The following is a 14,888-nucleotide window of genomic DNA, read 5'->3' on the forward strand; positions in this document are numbered from 1 at the left end:
GCTGCGGTAGCATTGTCGCCTCACAGGAAGACGTTGTCCTGTTCGATTCTCAGCTAAAGCGCCTTCTGTGTAGAGACATGCATGAATGGGCATATCTTCGTTGAAGGTTGTGCGTCAGGCCTGGCAAGTCACTACGTAAAAAATCTACTGCCAATCATTAGCGGACCGGAGTTCCGCTGTGGCGACCCCGAAAAAGCCGAAAGATACAACAACAAGTGTGGCTTTTTTAGCATTTGTTAGTTTTTTAATATAGTAGTGTTATTTATTTATTTATTTAATATATCTTTAGATAGTTATAATTTAATCCATTTATTGATTATGTTGCTGGATGTTTGTCGCTATGAGGATATGGGTGGTAAACTGTATTAAATTAAATATTTACATTGCAGCAAATGGAAAAATGTCTGTTTCTTCTTTTTTCTATTTTATTTAACTTTTAAGTAAGATTTAATAAAGATTTTTGTTTAAGTATTTTAGGTGGGCTATGCAGCTTTCTGATGTCAGTGGCTGTACTGTATGTATAGTGTGCACAGTTCTACTTAAGAGTTTAGCGAATAGTCTAATTATGGCAGATATTTGAGAAATAAGGTAATTTTAGGAGTTTTTATGGCATACGAAGAGTATAGAGTTATATATTGATAAAGTAGAATGTACATAAATGTTATTTATCAGCAAAGTGTACCAGGTATATTAATTTTGATTGGCAGTTGGTTCAGAGGTTAAGGCTATGGGATGTAGTTCCTGTGGTATAGGATTTGATTCCATCAGCAGCCTACTTTATGATCTTTAGCACATCACTTAACCAGACAGTGTTTGGGCACAACTGAGGATTTAGGCTAGGCTCCTCAGTGGTCCCTTGGATTTCAAGCCTAATAATTACCTGTGAACACTTACATCAACTACTGTTTCTATGTCTTTTTTCTGGGTTTACTCTTTGTGTAAAAAAAGTTATAGATGGACTGTGTGAGGCTTGCTGTTAGATATATGTAAAGTCTTGTAATCCATACATTAAAGGAAATAATACATATTTAACAGTTGTCCCTCTCATATTACATGTATTCAAGTTGTTTTCATTTTGGGAGATGGGTTTTACTTTTGTTATTTTTGTAAGTTTATAATGCATGTGTTAAAAAGAACATCTGTGAAATATTTACTAATTTTGAGCAGACTACTACATATATGTGTAAAAATAGAATTAATTTTGTAGACAGTTGTATGTTGCACATTGCTGTATTTACCATTTTCCATGTTCAACTTTTTTTTAAAGTATTTTATTTTAATTTGTTAAGAAAATTGAAAATTACTCACAGTTCCTGTCTCCAAGTATAAGTAAAAAATACAACATAAGCAGGTAGAATTTGAAAACAAAATAAACAAATAAATAAATAACTGAATTAACTTTATATTTTTATTACAAAGCAAGCTGTAAGCACTTCCATTTCATAAACAACAAAGATGCTGAGACTTCATCAGACTAATTCATCAGTTAAAATGCCATATTTCAATACACTCAATTAGTCGCATGATTAAGCATATGATTGTTTTAATTCCACTTAGTTCATGCATAAAAAAGTATTTAGAATACAGATTGAAATTAAATACTTCTTAAATAACATATACAATTGATGCTGTGATTTAAGCCAAACTCTTTACAGGAGTATAAAGTTATCTACCATTTGTATTTACAATAGTCTAACCCATCATCCTTGTTTCCACCTATAAAACCATCTGGCACATGAGCCAATACAAAAAACATAAACTTTTGGAAATCACATATTTCTTCTGTTGTTTAAAAATGCATTTATTATATCTCCTTGTTTGATAGCAAACAAATGTTCATATATTCTAAGTTTCCTATCAATCTCACCCACATAGAATATCTTGTAGGTAAAATACATTGCTATATAAAGCATTTTTTTTAGGTTGCAATTAAAATATCTTGTGGTGCATATGTCTTCCGAATATTTAGAAAACAAATATTTATTTATTTTTGTACAAACCTGCATATCTTACTGGAATGACACTTGAAATTGCATTTTTTTCTATTGCCAACCCCTTTCTTGTCATTATTTCTTGCTTCAAAAAGTTTTTTTTTTTTAAATAAAACACTGTTGATAATAAACTTAGGGGGTTGTTTTGGAGATAATTGGTAATTCTCTACCAAATATTTATCACACTTTGCCCTTCTCAATCTTATCCACACAGCAGTAAAGATCATCCATTAGCGAATATTGTTAGTCTTATTGTGTTGCTTTTTTGTGTTGATTTTGCATTATTCAATTATATTGCACCTTCCTCTATTACAGTGGGACGTACCTTTTTTATTTGTTTGATACTCATTTGGTGTACCCATAATATAATGTGAAAAAAATAAAAAATGAACAGGCACAGGAATATAATGTGAAATTCCATCAGATACTGATATACCCAGCCCCAATTCACCATACTAAAATCTCCAAACTTAAGGAAGTCAATTTATTCAGTAAAAAATACTTAGAAAAATAGGAGCTCTGGGTCACCAATTTCAGATTTCCTTACCCATAATTTCATTAAATTGGCCCCATAACTCTCTTGCAATCCCTCTCATAAGACTTATTAACAGAAGTATTAAAGACAACACCATATCTAAAACATGGAAATTACTAATATTGCCCTTTCTCATAAAGGTGGTTCTTAAAACACATCTAACAATTTTAAAATTATAGATATTCCAGACATCCTCTCAAAACCCAGACCTTATTGTACACCAAACTCATTAATAAATCTTAGCATTGTTTTTGAAAAAAAAATGTTTCAGTTATCCTTGCCATATTATCTCTCACTGATTACATAATAAATAATCTTGATAAAGGATAGATTACATATTGACTTTTCCTTACTCTCTCTAAAATTTTTGATATCATTATTCACTCATAATATAAAAGTGGACTAAAATATATTTAGTTCTGACCCACTCAGGTATTTAATCATTTCAAAAGTACCACAGCAGCAGAACATACATAGTGAGACAGGAAAACGACATTTCTGCAACTTTTTTTTTCAAAGAAGCTGTACCCCTAGGATCTAATCTTAGCCCTCTGTTATTTAATATCTACAAGCCCCACATGATTGCACATTCTACCAAACACCGTATTGTATAATAAACAATGACATAATCCTGTTATGTTCACCAAAAATGACAGGGTTGCAGAGCAAATTTTCTAAACCAGTTTCAATGATTAAGAAAAATTGTTCATTAACTAATGCTTACTACTTAATGTTAAATTGTAACTCCACACATTTCTGTAACACCCATTACAACTGAAATCACGCTTCCAATTTAAAAATATCAGTGGTAATGAGATGCATTCACCAAACAATATTGCATACATTAGAAATTTACTTTACAATACTCTATCCTTAGATAGTCAAATAGCCTCCACCATTAAAAAGTTAAAGCCATGTGAAGCAGCCTTTACAGGTTGTGTTATTACCTATCTCTTAAAACAAAAAACAAACTTGTCACAACTCTAACATACTCTAGGCTTTTTCCATGACTGCATTATATTTGTACAGAGTTAACAAATCATATATACATCAGACCTGAACATATTTATTATAACTTATATAAAGCTATGCTAGGATATCCCTCCAAAATATAGCATTTTACATTTCTTGATGATCTCAGATGGTCTACTTTCTTCAGTAAGTAGAAGACTGAATTACTGCCTACTATGTTACATTCACAGTTCCTTTATTCACATATCTCATTGTACTGCCTCCAATTAATTAAGCTGTCTACCCCCAATAACTTTACATTGTCTAATAACAAAATTATATAAATGATCAGAAGCCACAACTTCTTTAGGGCTGCACTGTCCAGAAAACTATTTTAGCTATAGCAAGATCAAACATCCATCAACAATCACAAGCATTTCTGGCATTGCCAGCTTTAAACTTCAACTCAACTAAATGTTATACTACTGCTATTAAATGTACATATACATAATTTACAGTAGCATATAAGTTATCTCAAGTAAATTCTAGCTTGATAAAATCCATGTACTTTTATGTGCAGCTGTACTTCTGATTATAAATTCTTGAAGATATGATGGGGATGATCTGTTTTAAAAAAAACTTTTCAAAAAAATAATTTTCAACAAACAATTAAGACAGCAATCAAAACCATCAACATAAAACTATTTACAATGGCAAAAAATGAAAAAGATAACAAGAAACAGATTTGATTCCTAGTTTTAGAGAATATATTTAATTTTGTCTACAGATGATATCATCAGCTATTTTTGTAATTTTCAATAGCTGTTTCAGCTTTGCCCAAACTTTACTGTTTTTTTTTCTTTCATTTATTCTTAAAAAGTTAATATCAATTTCTTGATGGTATACCACATAGACTAAGTTAGTCAATTGGGGATTTTTTTTACAGTTTAATGTAATTATTTTTTGATATTGCTAGAAAGGATCAAAATAAGGAGTATTCTTTTGAATTTACACAAGAAGGAATAGGAGCATTGGTTAAAGACACTGACTCTGAAATAATACATCTGTCAGATCATGCAAACAAAAAAAGAAGAAAACATGAACATATTTCCAGTATTCTCTATTTTTGTCACATCTGTAAAATAAATAACACCAAACAGCTTGTAATTATTTTTACATCTTCAAAAAATCTTCATTTAATTTAGAAATTTTACTCAACTTACAAGGTATATTAAATGCTCTAGTTAAATATTTCCATGTAATACACTTCCAGTAAGTGCTAGAAGAGGTAGATCCTACTGATTGTAATATTAAATTATGTTCTTCATTATTTGCATCATACAAATTATGTTTTCATAAATAGTCCTAAAATTACAATTTAAGCAATTTTTTACTACATTATTAATCTTAGACAGAAGTGGTTTAATTTCTCTATTATCACCCACAATTAAAGATACATTTTCAATCAACTTATAATTTTCTGTTACTATTTCGCTTTCCAAACCTCCCATATTCTCAAGTTAATTTATAAAATTTTTTAATGTTGATTCACATATTGAGTTAATATTATATTTATTTATAATTTCATCAACCTTTAACAATCTTTAACAATCAAAAAACAATTAAAGCAGTAAAGGCAATTCTTATTTTTCAACCATAACATGAACATCTCTGGTATAAGCAATTGAAAAGCTATTATCTAACCATTTATTAACAAACATTTTTACTAAAGAGAATGATTAATTTAAGTAAAGTAACAGCATGTAACACCATGCCAAACAGTGATGAAATCCCACTAACAACAAACCAGTTTCACAATTTGTCATATTCAGTGTGTATATAGATGTGTAATAATATCTATCTCTCAAAACATCTAAATCAAAATATCTGAACCCTTGCTTAATATTGAATATAAAAAAACTATTTTATGTAGGGTCAAGCCCCTTGACCACCAGCAACGTATATATAACAACTCTGGGATCACACAAATGTATTTTTTACTGTTTTTGCCTTATCTTTTCAAAAAAAAACAAAACAAAAACAAAAAAAATCCTTGTTTCCTGCCTTTCTAAGCTAGTATAGTCCAGTTTTCAGGCTAGTGCTGAATTCAGGGCTGTGTTACAAGTTTCTGAGTTGCCCATATCTTACTTGGATAGAAGAAAGTTTCTCTGTTCACCTGTGAGAGAGGGGAGCTTTGAGCAGCCTATCCATCCCTGGAGGAGTGGTTCCAGCCCAAAAGTTAATAGTTTATTGACCATTTTGGGCTAATTTCTATCTCTTTCATTTCCCTGATATAAAAACCACGTTTGCTCGGTTTTGTGCACCAGGCAGTGCCGGTTAGCTAGGGTTAAATTATTCCCGGCTCCACTAAGTCTCCTCTTCAGTTTTTCCCTTGAAACTAGTCTAACTCTCAACCTAAGCACTCAAAAAGCATCCTATAGCCCAGAACTTGCTCAGACCTAATAGCAAACACTAATATACCCTGACACTTGATTGCCCAGGAGGGGAATGCTCTTTATTCACCCCTCACCAACCAAGTGACTAAGCAGCTCACCCTACTATTCAGGCATGACCAAAGGGCAATTTCAGGTATATTCTTCAGTCCAGCTGGTGAATCTGGGTATCCTGAGGCAATGTTACAACTGCCTCATGTACACAGACAACCCTATTCTCCTACCACAAAACAATAACATATGTGAGAGATGCAATTGTACAGCCAAACTGGAGGCTAAGCTGTTGCCACCCAAGACTAGAACAGACAGTCAAGAGCAGAAGGTTAACACTTGCACCACACCTCCAGCCGCACATAGACCTACTAAATCAGCACTGGCAAAAAATACACATAAATACACAAAATCATACTCGGAGGCTCTAAATAAAAAACTGCAAAAGCATCAGAGACCTCCAAAGCAGACACCCAAACAACCTGCACCTCCCGTAACAAACCAGACAACACATAAAACACAAAATCATTGCGCTGCACAATCACAGCTTTTAAGGCGAAATAACATACCTAACACACTAGTAATAGGTTACTCTATAATCAGGTACATTGACGTCCCACTCACTAGGCTGGACAAGCAGAAAGTTACTGTTAGCTGCCTGTCGGGAGCCAGAATCTGCCACATAACACAAGCACTCAGGTCACTCCAGAACAAGTACAAATATGACTCTGTCATTGTTCATGTTGGTGTGAATGACCTGAGACATACCTCCCTGGACTACATGAAAAGAGAAATGGAAGACCTCTCTGATCATATAGCCCAGGCTGGTATGACACTGACCCTGAGTAGCATCCTGCCCTCGCCAAGAATGATACCTCAGTATAAAGAAAAAATGATCAATTTCAACAATTTAAAAGAAAGTTCAGTTACAGAGTTGCTGTTCTGAACTGTTTGTAAGCTTCTTGGAGGCCAGTGCTTGTTTGGGCTAAAGGGAAGTCTCTGTGTTCACCAGTGGCAGTGGTTAACACTGAGCAGCCTGCCTGTCCCTGTAGGAGTGGTTACTGCCTAGATACTGTAGTTTTATTGGCCATTTTGGGTCAATTCCAAACTCCTTGATCTCTCTCTCTTAAAACCCTGCAACCACGTGGTTTTGGTGTCTTTCCAGTCTTGATAGTTGTTGCTGAAGCACCTACCAAGAGGAAAAAATACTGAGAGAAGAAAGGAGCCACTTTTGTGATTTATTTCTTAGAAAAACTGCATTGCCACCTACTTTTCGGCATTTTCTTAATTACAAAAGTTGATATCTGTGTTAGAAACAGTATTTAGAACATACCTAGAGCCTGTTTATTGCATTTTTTGTGTTGCACTTAATTTAAAATAGTTTTTTCTTAAATTGCATTTTTCTTGCCTCTGACCTAGCACACACGTGTTGGGGTCATTTATTGCACTGTTCTGACTAGTTTGCTACTTGTGTTTCTCTGCTATCCCTAAACAAAAACAAAAAAAACAAAAAAATCTTGCTATTTTCCCACTTTCTATAATTTAAAAGAAAGTTCAGTTACTGAGTTGCTGTTCTGAACTGTTGTAAGTTTCTTGGAGGCCAGTGCTTGCTTGGGCTAAAGGGAAGTCTCTGTGTTCACCAGTGGCAGTGGTTAACACTGAGCAGCCTGCCTGTGTCTGTAGGAGTGGTTACTGCCTAGAAACTGTAGTTTTATTGGCCATTTTGGGTCAATTCCAAACTCCTTGATCTCTCTCTCTTAAAACCCTGCAACTCGCTTTTTGCGCGGTCTTGCGCACAGAGCAGCGTTGGGCAATGCCGCTTAAACAGGTTTAACTATTCCTGGCTCCACAAAGCCTGCGCTTCACTTTTTCCCTTAGAACTGCTCTAAATCTCAAAATAAGCACTCTATTTTCATTCTTAAGCCCTGCACTTGCTCGTATAAGTAATCTCATAGGTAAACACTAAGAAACTTAAGCACTACATCCTCTTATACTCCTTTTAAGTACTTGCTCCCTATTGGTTCTTACTGATCAGTCAATAAGTAGTTCCCTATATTATTCAGGCATGTCCAAGGGTCAGTTTTGGGTTTACTCTCCAGTCCAGCTGGTGAATATGGGAATCTTGAGGCAATGTTACAACTGCCTTATGTATACAGACCACCCTCTCCTCCTCCCAACAAACTCAAATATATGTGAGAGATGCAACTATATAGCCAAACTGGAGGCTAAGCTCTCTCAACCCAGTACTGGCACAGCCTGTCAGGAGGAGAAGGTAACCACACACACCACAAATCCAGTCTCACATAGACCTATCGCATCAGCAAACCAAACACATAAACACACAAAAACATACTTGGAGGCTCTAAATAAAAATCTGCCTAAGCAGCAGAGACCTCCAAAGCAGACATCCAAGCAACCCCTACCACAAAAAGTACCCACGTAGCACATAGCTCACAAAGTCAGTGTGCCACACAGTCACAGCCCTTAAGGCTAAACAACACACCTAATACACTTGTAATAGGTGACTCTATTGTCAGACACACTGACGTCCCACTCACCAGGCTGAACAAGGAGAAGGTCACTGTAAGCTGCCTGTCGGGTGCCAGGATCCGCCACATAACACAAGCACTCAGGTCACTCCAAAGCAAGTACAAATATGACTCCATCATTGTCCATGCTGGTGTGAATGACCTGAGACATACCTCCCTGGACTACATGAAAAGAGACATAGAGGAGCTCTCTGATCATGTAGCCCAGGCTGTATGACCCTGACCTTAAGTAGCATCTTACCCTCACCAAGAATGATGCCACAGTATAAAGACAAAATGATCAATTTTAACAATTGGCTAAAGTATTGGTGTCATTCAAATGGGATCCAGTGTCTGTCAGCCTGGGATGACATGCTCGACAAGCCATGTTGCTTCGCTAGGGACGGTTTGCACCTGTCACCCTTGGGTTTTTGAATACTGGCAAAGGCTCTTGCCTCCCCCATAGCACCTTTTTTAGGCAAGGCTCAAAAGACAAACCCACCTCCATAGACAACACAATGAAAAAAAAAACTAAGGGTAATGCTGCTCAATACCAGAAGTCTAAACCTCAAGATGCACACACTCGAGACTCTCCTCAGTATGGAGAATATTGATATCTGTGCAGTAACAGAAACCTGGTTCAAGGCTCCCGAGAGCACCCCAGCACTAACAGGTTATGCTTCATACCATGCTTTTCAGCCCCAAAACTCGGACCGAACCACAAAAGGAGGGGAGTATCCATATTTATCAAAGATACCCACACCTCCAGGTTAGTGGCACTGCAGAAAGCATCAGAGACCATCCATGTGCAACTAACAGTGGGCTAAACTGCCTTTCAGTTTGTCACCTACTACAGACCACCCTCCCAAACACAGGAACCTCATTCGACTTTCCTGAGAACACTGGAGAATATGAAGGTCTCTCCAAACACCATTATATTGGGTGACTTCAACTTCCCAAACATCGATTGGGAAAACTACTCAAGCCCAAACACCCTCGCCCAATGGTTCCTAGAATTTATAAACTCAAATGCTATGGAACAACTGGTCACCACTCCCACAAGAGGGGAAAACATACTGGATCTAGTCATCACCAACATGGGGTCTCTATGTTCCACACCAGAGGTATACCCCTCATTGGTAAGATCAGACCATAAACTAATCTCACTGGACATCCATATTCCATCCCCATCCCCAGCCAAGGAAACCACGGTGAAAAACTTCTCAAAAGCAAACTTCACACTTCTCAAAACTGAGGTGGAATCCTTCAAAGCCCCCGAGCCAGTGGAAAATACGGCCCAAAATGCAGAATCCTTTACAAAAGCATTCTATGGACACCTACAGGAATGCATGGAGCATGCTATCCCAAATAAAACAAAGACTCACTCCTCCAAAGGCAGGAGACCTGTCTGGTGGACCCCGGCCATAAATAAGCTATACAACAGAAGGAGAAAGCTACTACAAGATAGAGCAAAATCCCAAAAAAGGAAGTACTAGCAAGAAACTACGATCCCTCATAAAATCATCTAAGGCCAGCTTCGAAAAAAAAAATTCCACAAGACACTAAACATAATCACAAGGCCTTCTTTAGTTATGTCAGGAACCTGGGAGGCAACTCCCAGATATGCTCTGAGTTAGTACAAAATGACAAAAAATACACTGAACCCACAGACATTGCCAACATCCTGGCAGAAAGATTCAGTGCAAACTTCTCCCCCCCTTCCCCTAGGAGTGGCCTTAGGTCAACTGGTGCCCTAGGCAAAAGGGCTCCACAGCACCCCCTACCACACCATCTGCTGCCCCCATCCTGGTCTACCTACACCAAATAAATACTGGAAAAGTGCCCCTGCTACAGCAGCGCCCTAGGCGGCCACCTAGTTGGCCTATGCCTAAGGCTGGCTATGCCTTTCCCCCCAAAAGAGCAAATGTCTATCCCAACAGAGTGTAGCCTTCCCGAGATCACAGATGCACAGGTGAGAGTTGCCTTCTGCAAAGCAAAAAACACAGCATCAATGGGACCAGACAGTGTCCCGGGCTGCGTCTTACATGAGCTCCAAGAAGAACTAAACCCTCATATAAAGTCACTGTTCAATCTCAGCCTTACTACAGGATATGTACCCAAGGAATGGCGTACAGCAACAGTGGTCCCACTCCACAAAGGTGGTGCCACAACAGACCCCGGAAACTATCACCCTATAAGCCTGACTAGCCTGGTCTGCAAAGCTATGGAGCGTATCATCATGGAAATCATAAACAAAGACATTGGGAACCTCCAGACAATGGATCCTACCCAATTTGGCTTTGTTAAGGGCAGATCTTGCCTCTTGAACTTGGTCAACTTCTTTGAAATAGTTACCAAAGCCATAGATGAAGGGAAGGTAGTCCACACAGCCTACCTGGACCTCGCAAAAGCCTTCGACACAATATCCCACTCGGGCATCATAAATAAGCTCACCAGTTTAAATATCAACCCCTATGTCACAAGATGGATTGCAAACTGGCTCAGGAATAGAACCCACATGGTCAGAATAGCAGGTGCTATGTCAGACTCTAAACCAGTTACAAGTGGCATCCCACAAGGCTCAGTCCTGGGACCTCTCTTGTTCGGTATATATTTCTCCGAGGTACAGGCTAACACAGGTGGACTATGGCTGACCAAGTTTGCAGATGACTGCAAACTGGGTGCCATAATCGACTCTCCGGCTGACACAAGCATCCTTCAAAAGGGTCTCACAGAGACGGATAACTGGTGCCAGAGCCATGGCCTAAAGCTAAATGACAAAAAGTGCATAGTTATCCCCTTTGGGGAAAACAAAGTGCCCACAAATTACCACATAGGTAGTAATACATTAAGTACGGAAGTAGTAATTAGGGACTTGGGGACTCAAGTAGATAGCAATCTCTCCTTTGACAATCACATTGCCAAAGTGGTTAGAAAGACCTTCTATATAGCCCACCTTATCATAAAAGGGTTCACATCTAGATCAAGAGAGGTCATTGTGCCCCTCTACTCATCACTTATCAGGCCCATAATTGAATATAATGTCCCATTTGGGATGTACCTTACCCGACACCTGCAGCAACTGGAAAGACCCCAAAAGTACCTCACCAAGAGGATCAAGGGGCTCAAACAGATGCCCTATGCAGTTCGGCTAAAGAAACTCCAGCTCTACTCAGTTGCGTACCGCCTACTCAGAGGCGATCTGTGTCTGATGTATAAAGCCATGTCCAATCCAGACTTAATGGACATGCTTCACCTCAGGAAATCCAAATCCCTTAGAGCTACACAGTCCAGGGACTTGAACCTTAGCACAGAAATAAATAGGACATGCTGGAGGGACAGATTCATATCCCAGAGGTTCCCCTCACTCTGGGTCAAAATCCCAATCCATGTTAGGCAGAGCCCCTCACTGACCCTCTTCAAGAGAAATCTTGACGAATGGATGAGAGATCGTAAGTTTACCCCTGGGATCTCTTCTGTGTCCCTGCTTGATAGAGGTACAGTAAACTAACCTTAAAAGGGCTACCTTCTGTGACCTACTATACAGAGGCACAGTCAACTATTCTAAAAGGGTGGTGAAAGCCAAACACACTCTGGCTAGGCTTATAAATGCCCTAGGGCAGATAGCCTAGTATCAACCTATGAACCTATGAATTGGCTAAGCTTCTGGTGTCATTCAAAGGGGGATCCAGTGTCTGTCAGCCTGGGATGACATGCTCAACAAGCCGCGTTGCTTCACAAGAGACAGCTTGCACCTGTCACCCCTAGGCTTTCGAATACTGTCAAGGCTCTTGCTGCCTCCATAGTGCCTTTTTTAGGCAAGTCTCAAAAGTCAAACCCACCTCCGTAAACAGCACAATTAACAATGCACGTGCTCGAAGCACTCCTCAGTATGGAGAACATCAACATCTGTGCAGTAACTGAAACCTGGTGCAAGGCTCCAGAGAGCACCCCAGCACTACCAGGCTACAACTCGTACCACACGTTTTGGCTACAGAACATGGACCGAAACACAAAAGGAGGGGGTGTATCCATATTCATCAAGAATACCTACACCTCCAGGTTAGTGGCACAGCATGATACCTCTGAGATCATCCATGTGCAACTAACATCGGGCAAATCTGCAATGCAAATTATGGCCTGCTACAGATCACCCTCCATAACCCAGAATCCCTACTCCATGTTTCTGGAGACACTGGAAAACATGAAGGTCGTACTGAACACCCTGATATTGGGCAATTTCAATTACCCTACCATTAACTGGGAAAACTACTCAACTACAAACTCCCAGGCTCAGCGCTTCCTGGAACTCATCAGCTCAAATGCCCTGGATCAGCTGGTAAACTCCTCTACCAGAGGTGAAAACATATTTGACCTGGTAATCACAAATATGGGCGACAGGTGTTCTACACCAGAGGTCAACCCATCACTGGTTAGATCAGACCATAAACTAATAACTCTGGATGTCCACACCCCACCACCACCCACAACTAAGAAAACCACAGTAAAAAACTTTTCTAAAGCAAATTTACCTTACTTAAGACAGAGGCGGTAAGATTCACAGCCCCCATGCTAAAGGATAACACTGCCCAAGATGCAGAAACCTTTACAAATGCACTCTATGAGCACCTACAAGGATGCATGGATTGTGCCATCCCTAGCAAAACCAAGACTCACTCCTCTAAGAAAAGGAAACCAGTCTAGTGGACCCCTGCCATAAACAGGCTGTACAATAGAAGGAGGAAACTAGTTCAGAAAAAAAAAAGCAAATCCCAAGAAGGAAAGACATCCCTGATCAGTATCAGTAAGAAACTAAGGTCCCTCATAAAATCATCCAAGGCTAACTTTGAAAGAAAAATAGCCAAGGATTCAAAAGATAACCATAGCCTTCTTTAGCTATGTTAAGAATCTAAGAGGCAACTCACAGATATGCACAGAATAGTGCAAAATATCACAAAATATACTGAACCTACTGATATTGCCAACATTCTGGCAGATAGATTCAGTGCAAACTTCACCCCCCTCTCATCCCCAAAAGAGCCCACAACAATACCAGAAAAGTGTAATGTCCCGGAAATCACAGATGCACAGGTGAAAATAGCCCTTTCAAAAGCCAAAAACACAGCGTCAATGGGGCCATATGGTGTCCCAGGCTGCGTCTTGCACGAACGACAGAACGAACTAACCCCCCACCTAAACACGCTGTTCAACCTCAGCCTCTTCACAGGCTACATGCTCATAGAATGGTGCACAGCAATGGTTATTCCACTCCACAAAGGAGGGGCCACAACTGACCCTGGTACCTATCGCCCCATAAGCCTGACTAGCCTGGTCTGCAAAGCTATGGAACGCATCATCATGGAACTCATTAGCAAAGACATTGGGAACCTCCAAATACTTGACCCGACCCAGTTCAGCTTTTTTAAGGGCAGATCATGCCTACTAAACCTGGTTGACTTCTTTAAGACAGTCACCAAGGCCATAGATGAGGGAAAGGTTGTTCACATAGCCTACCTTCACCTCGTCAAGGCTTTCGACACCATTCCCCATTCAGGTATTATAGAAAAACTCACCAGCTTGAACATAAACCCCTACATCATGAGATGGGTTGCCAACTGGTTACAGACAGAACTCACACGGTAAGAATAGCGGGCTCCAGGTCCGACTCTAAATCAGCCACAAGTGGTGTCCTGCAAGGCTTGGTCCTGGGACCCCTACTGTTCGGCATATACTTCTCAGAAGTACAGGCAAACACAGGAGGACTATGGCTAACCAAGTTCGCTGATGACTGCAAACTGGGAGCCATAACTGACTCTCCAGCTGACACGGACATCCTCCAAAAAGGCCTTACTGAGATGGACACCTGGTGTCAAAGTCATGGCCTCAAGCTAAATGCCAAAAAATGCATAGTCTTCCCGTTTGGGAAAAACAAAACACCCATGAATTACCACATAGGTGGCAGCCCCCTTAATACAGAAGAGGTAATAAGAGATCTGGGGACCCAGGTAGATAGTAATCTCTCCTTTGACAATCATATTGCCAAAGTAGTTAGGAAATCTTTCTATGTGGCCCATCTAATTACTAAAGGGTTCTCATCTAGAAATAAAGAGATTATAGTGCCCCTCTACTCGTCACTCATCAGACCCATCATAGAATACAATGCCCCATTTGGGATGTACCTCACAAGACACTTCCAACAGCTGGAGAGACCACAAACGTACCTCACCAAAAGGATTACTGGCCTCAAACATATGTCTTATGCAGCCCGACTGAAAAAACTCTGGCTGTAATCAGTGGCATATCGCATACTCAGAGGTGATCTCTGCCTGACTTATAAATCCTTGTCCAACTCAGAATTGATGGACATGCTCCACCTAAAAAAATTCAAGTCACTGCGAACCATGCGCTCTAGTGACCTAAACCTCGCCACAACAATAAA

The sequence above is a fragment of the Protopterus annectens genome, chromosome 13.part0 (assembly GCF_019279795.1).
Source record: "Protopterus annectens isolate FY-2018-M chromosome 13.part0, PAN1.0, whole genome shotgun sequence".
In the NCBI taxonomy this organism is placed as follows: Eukaryota; Metazoa; Chordata; order Ceratodontiformes; family Protopteridae; genus Protopterus; species Protopterus annectens.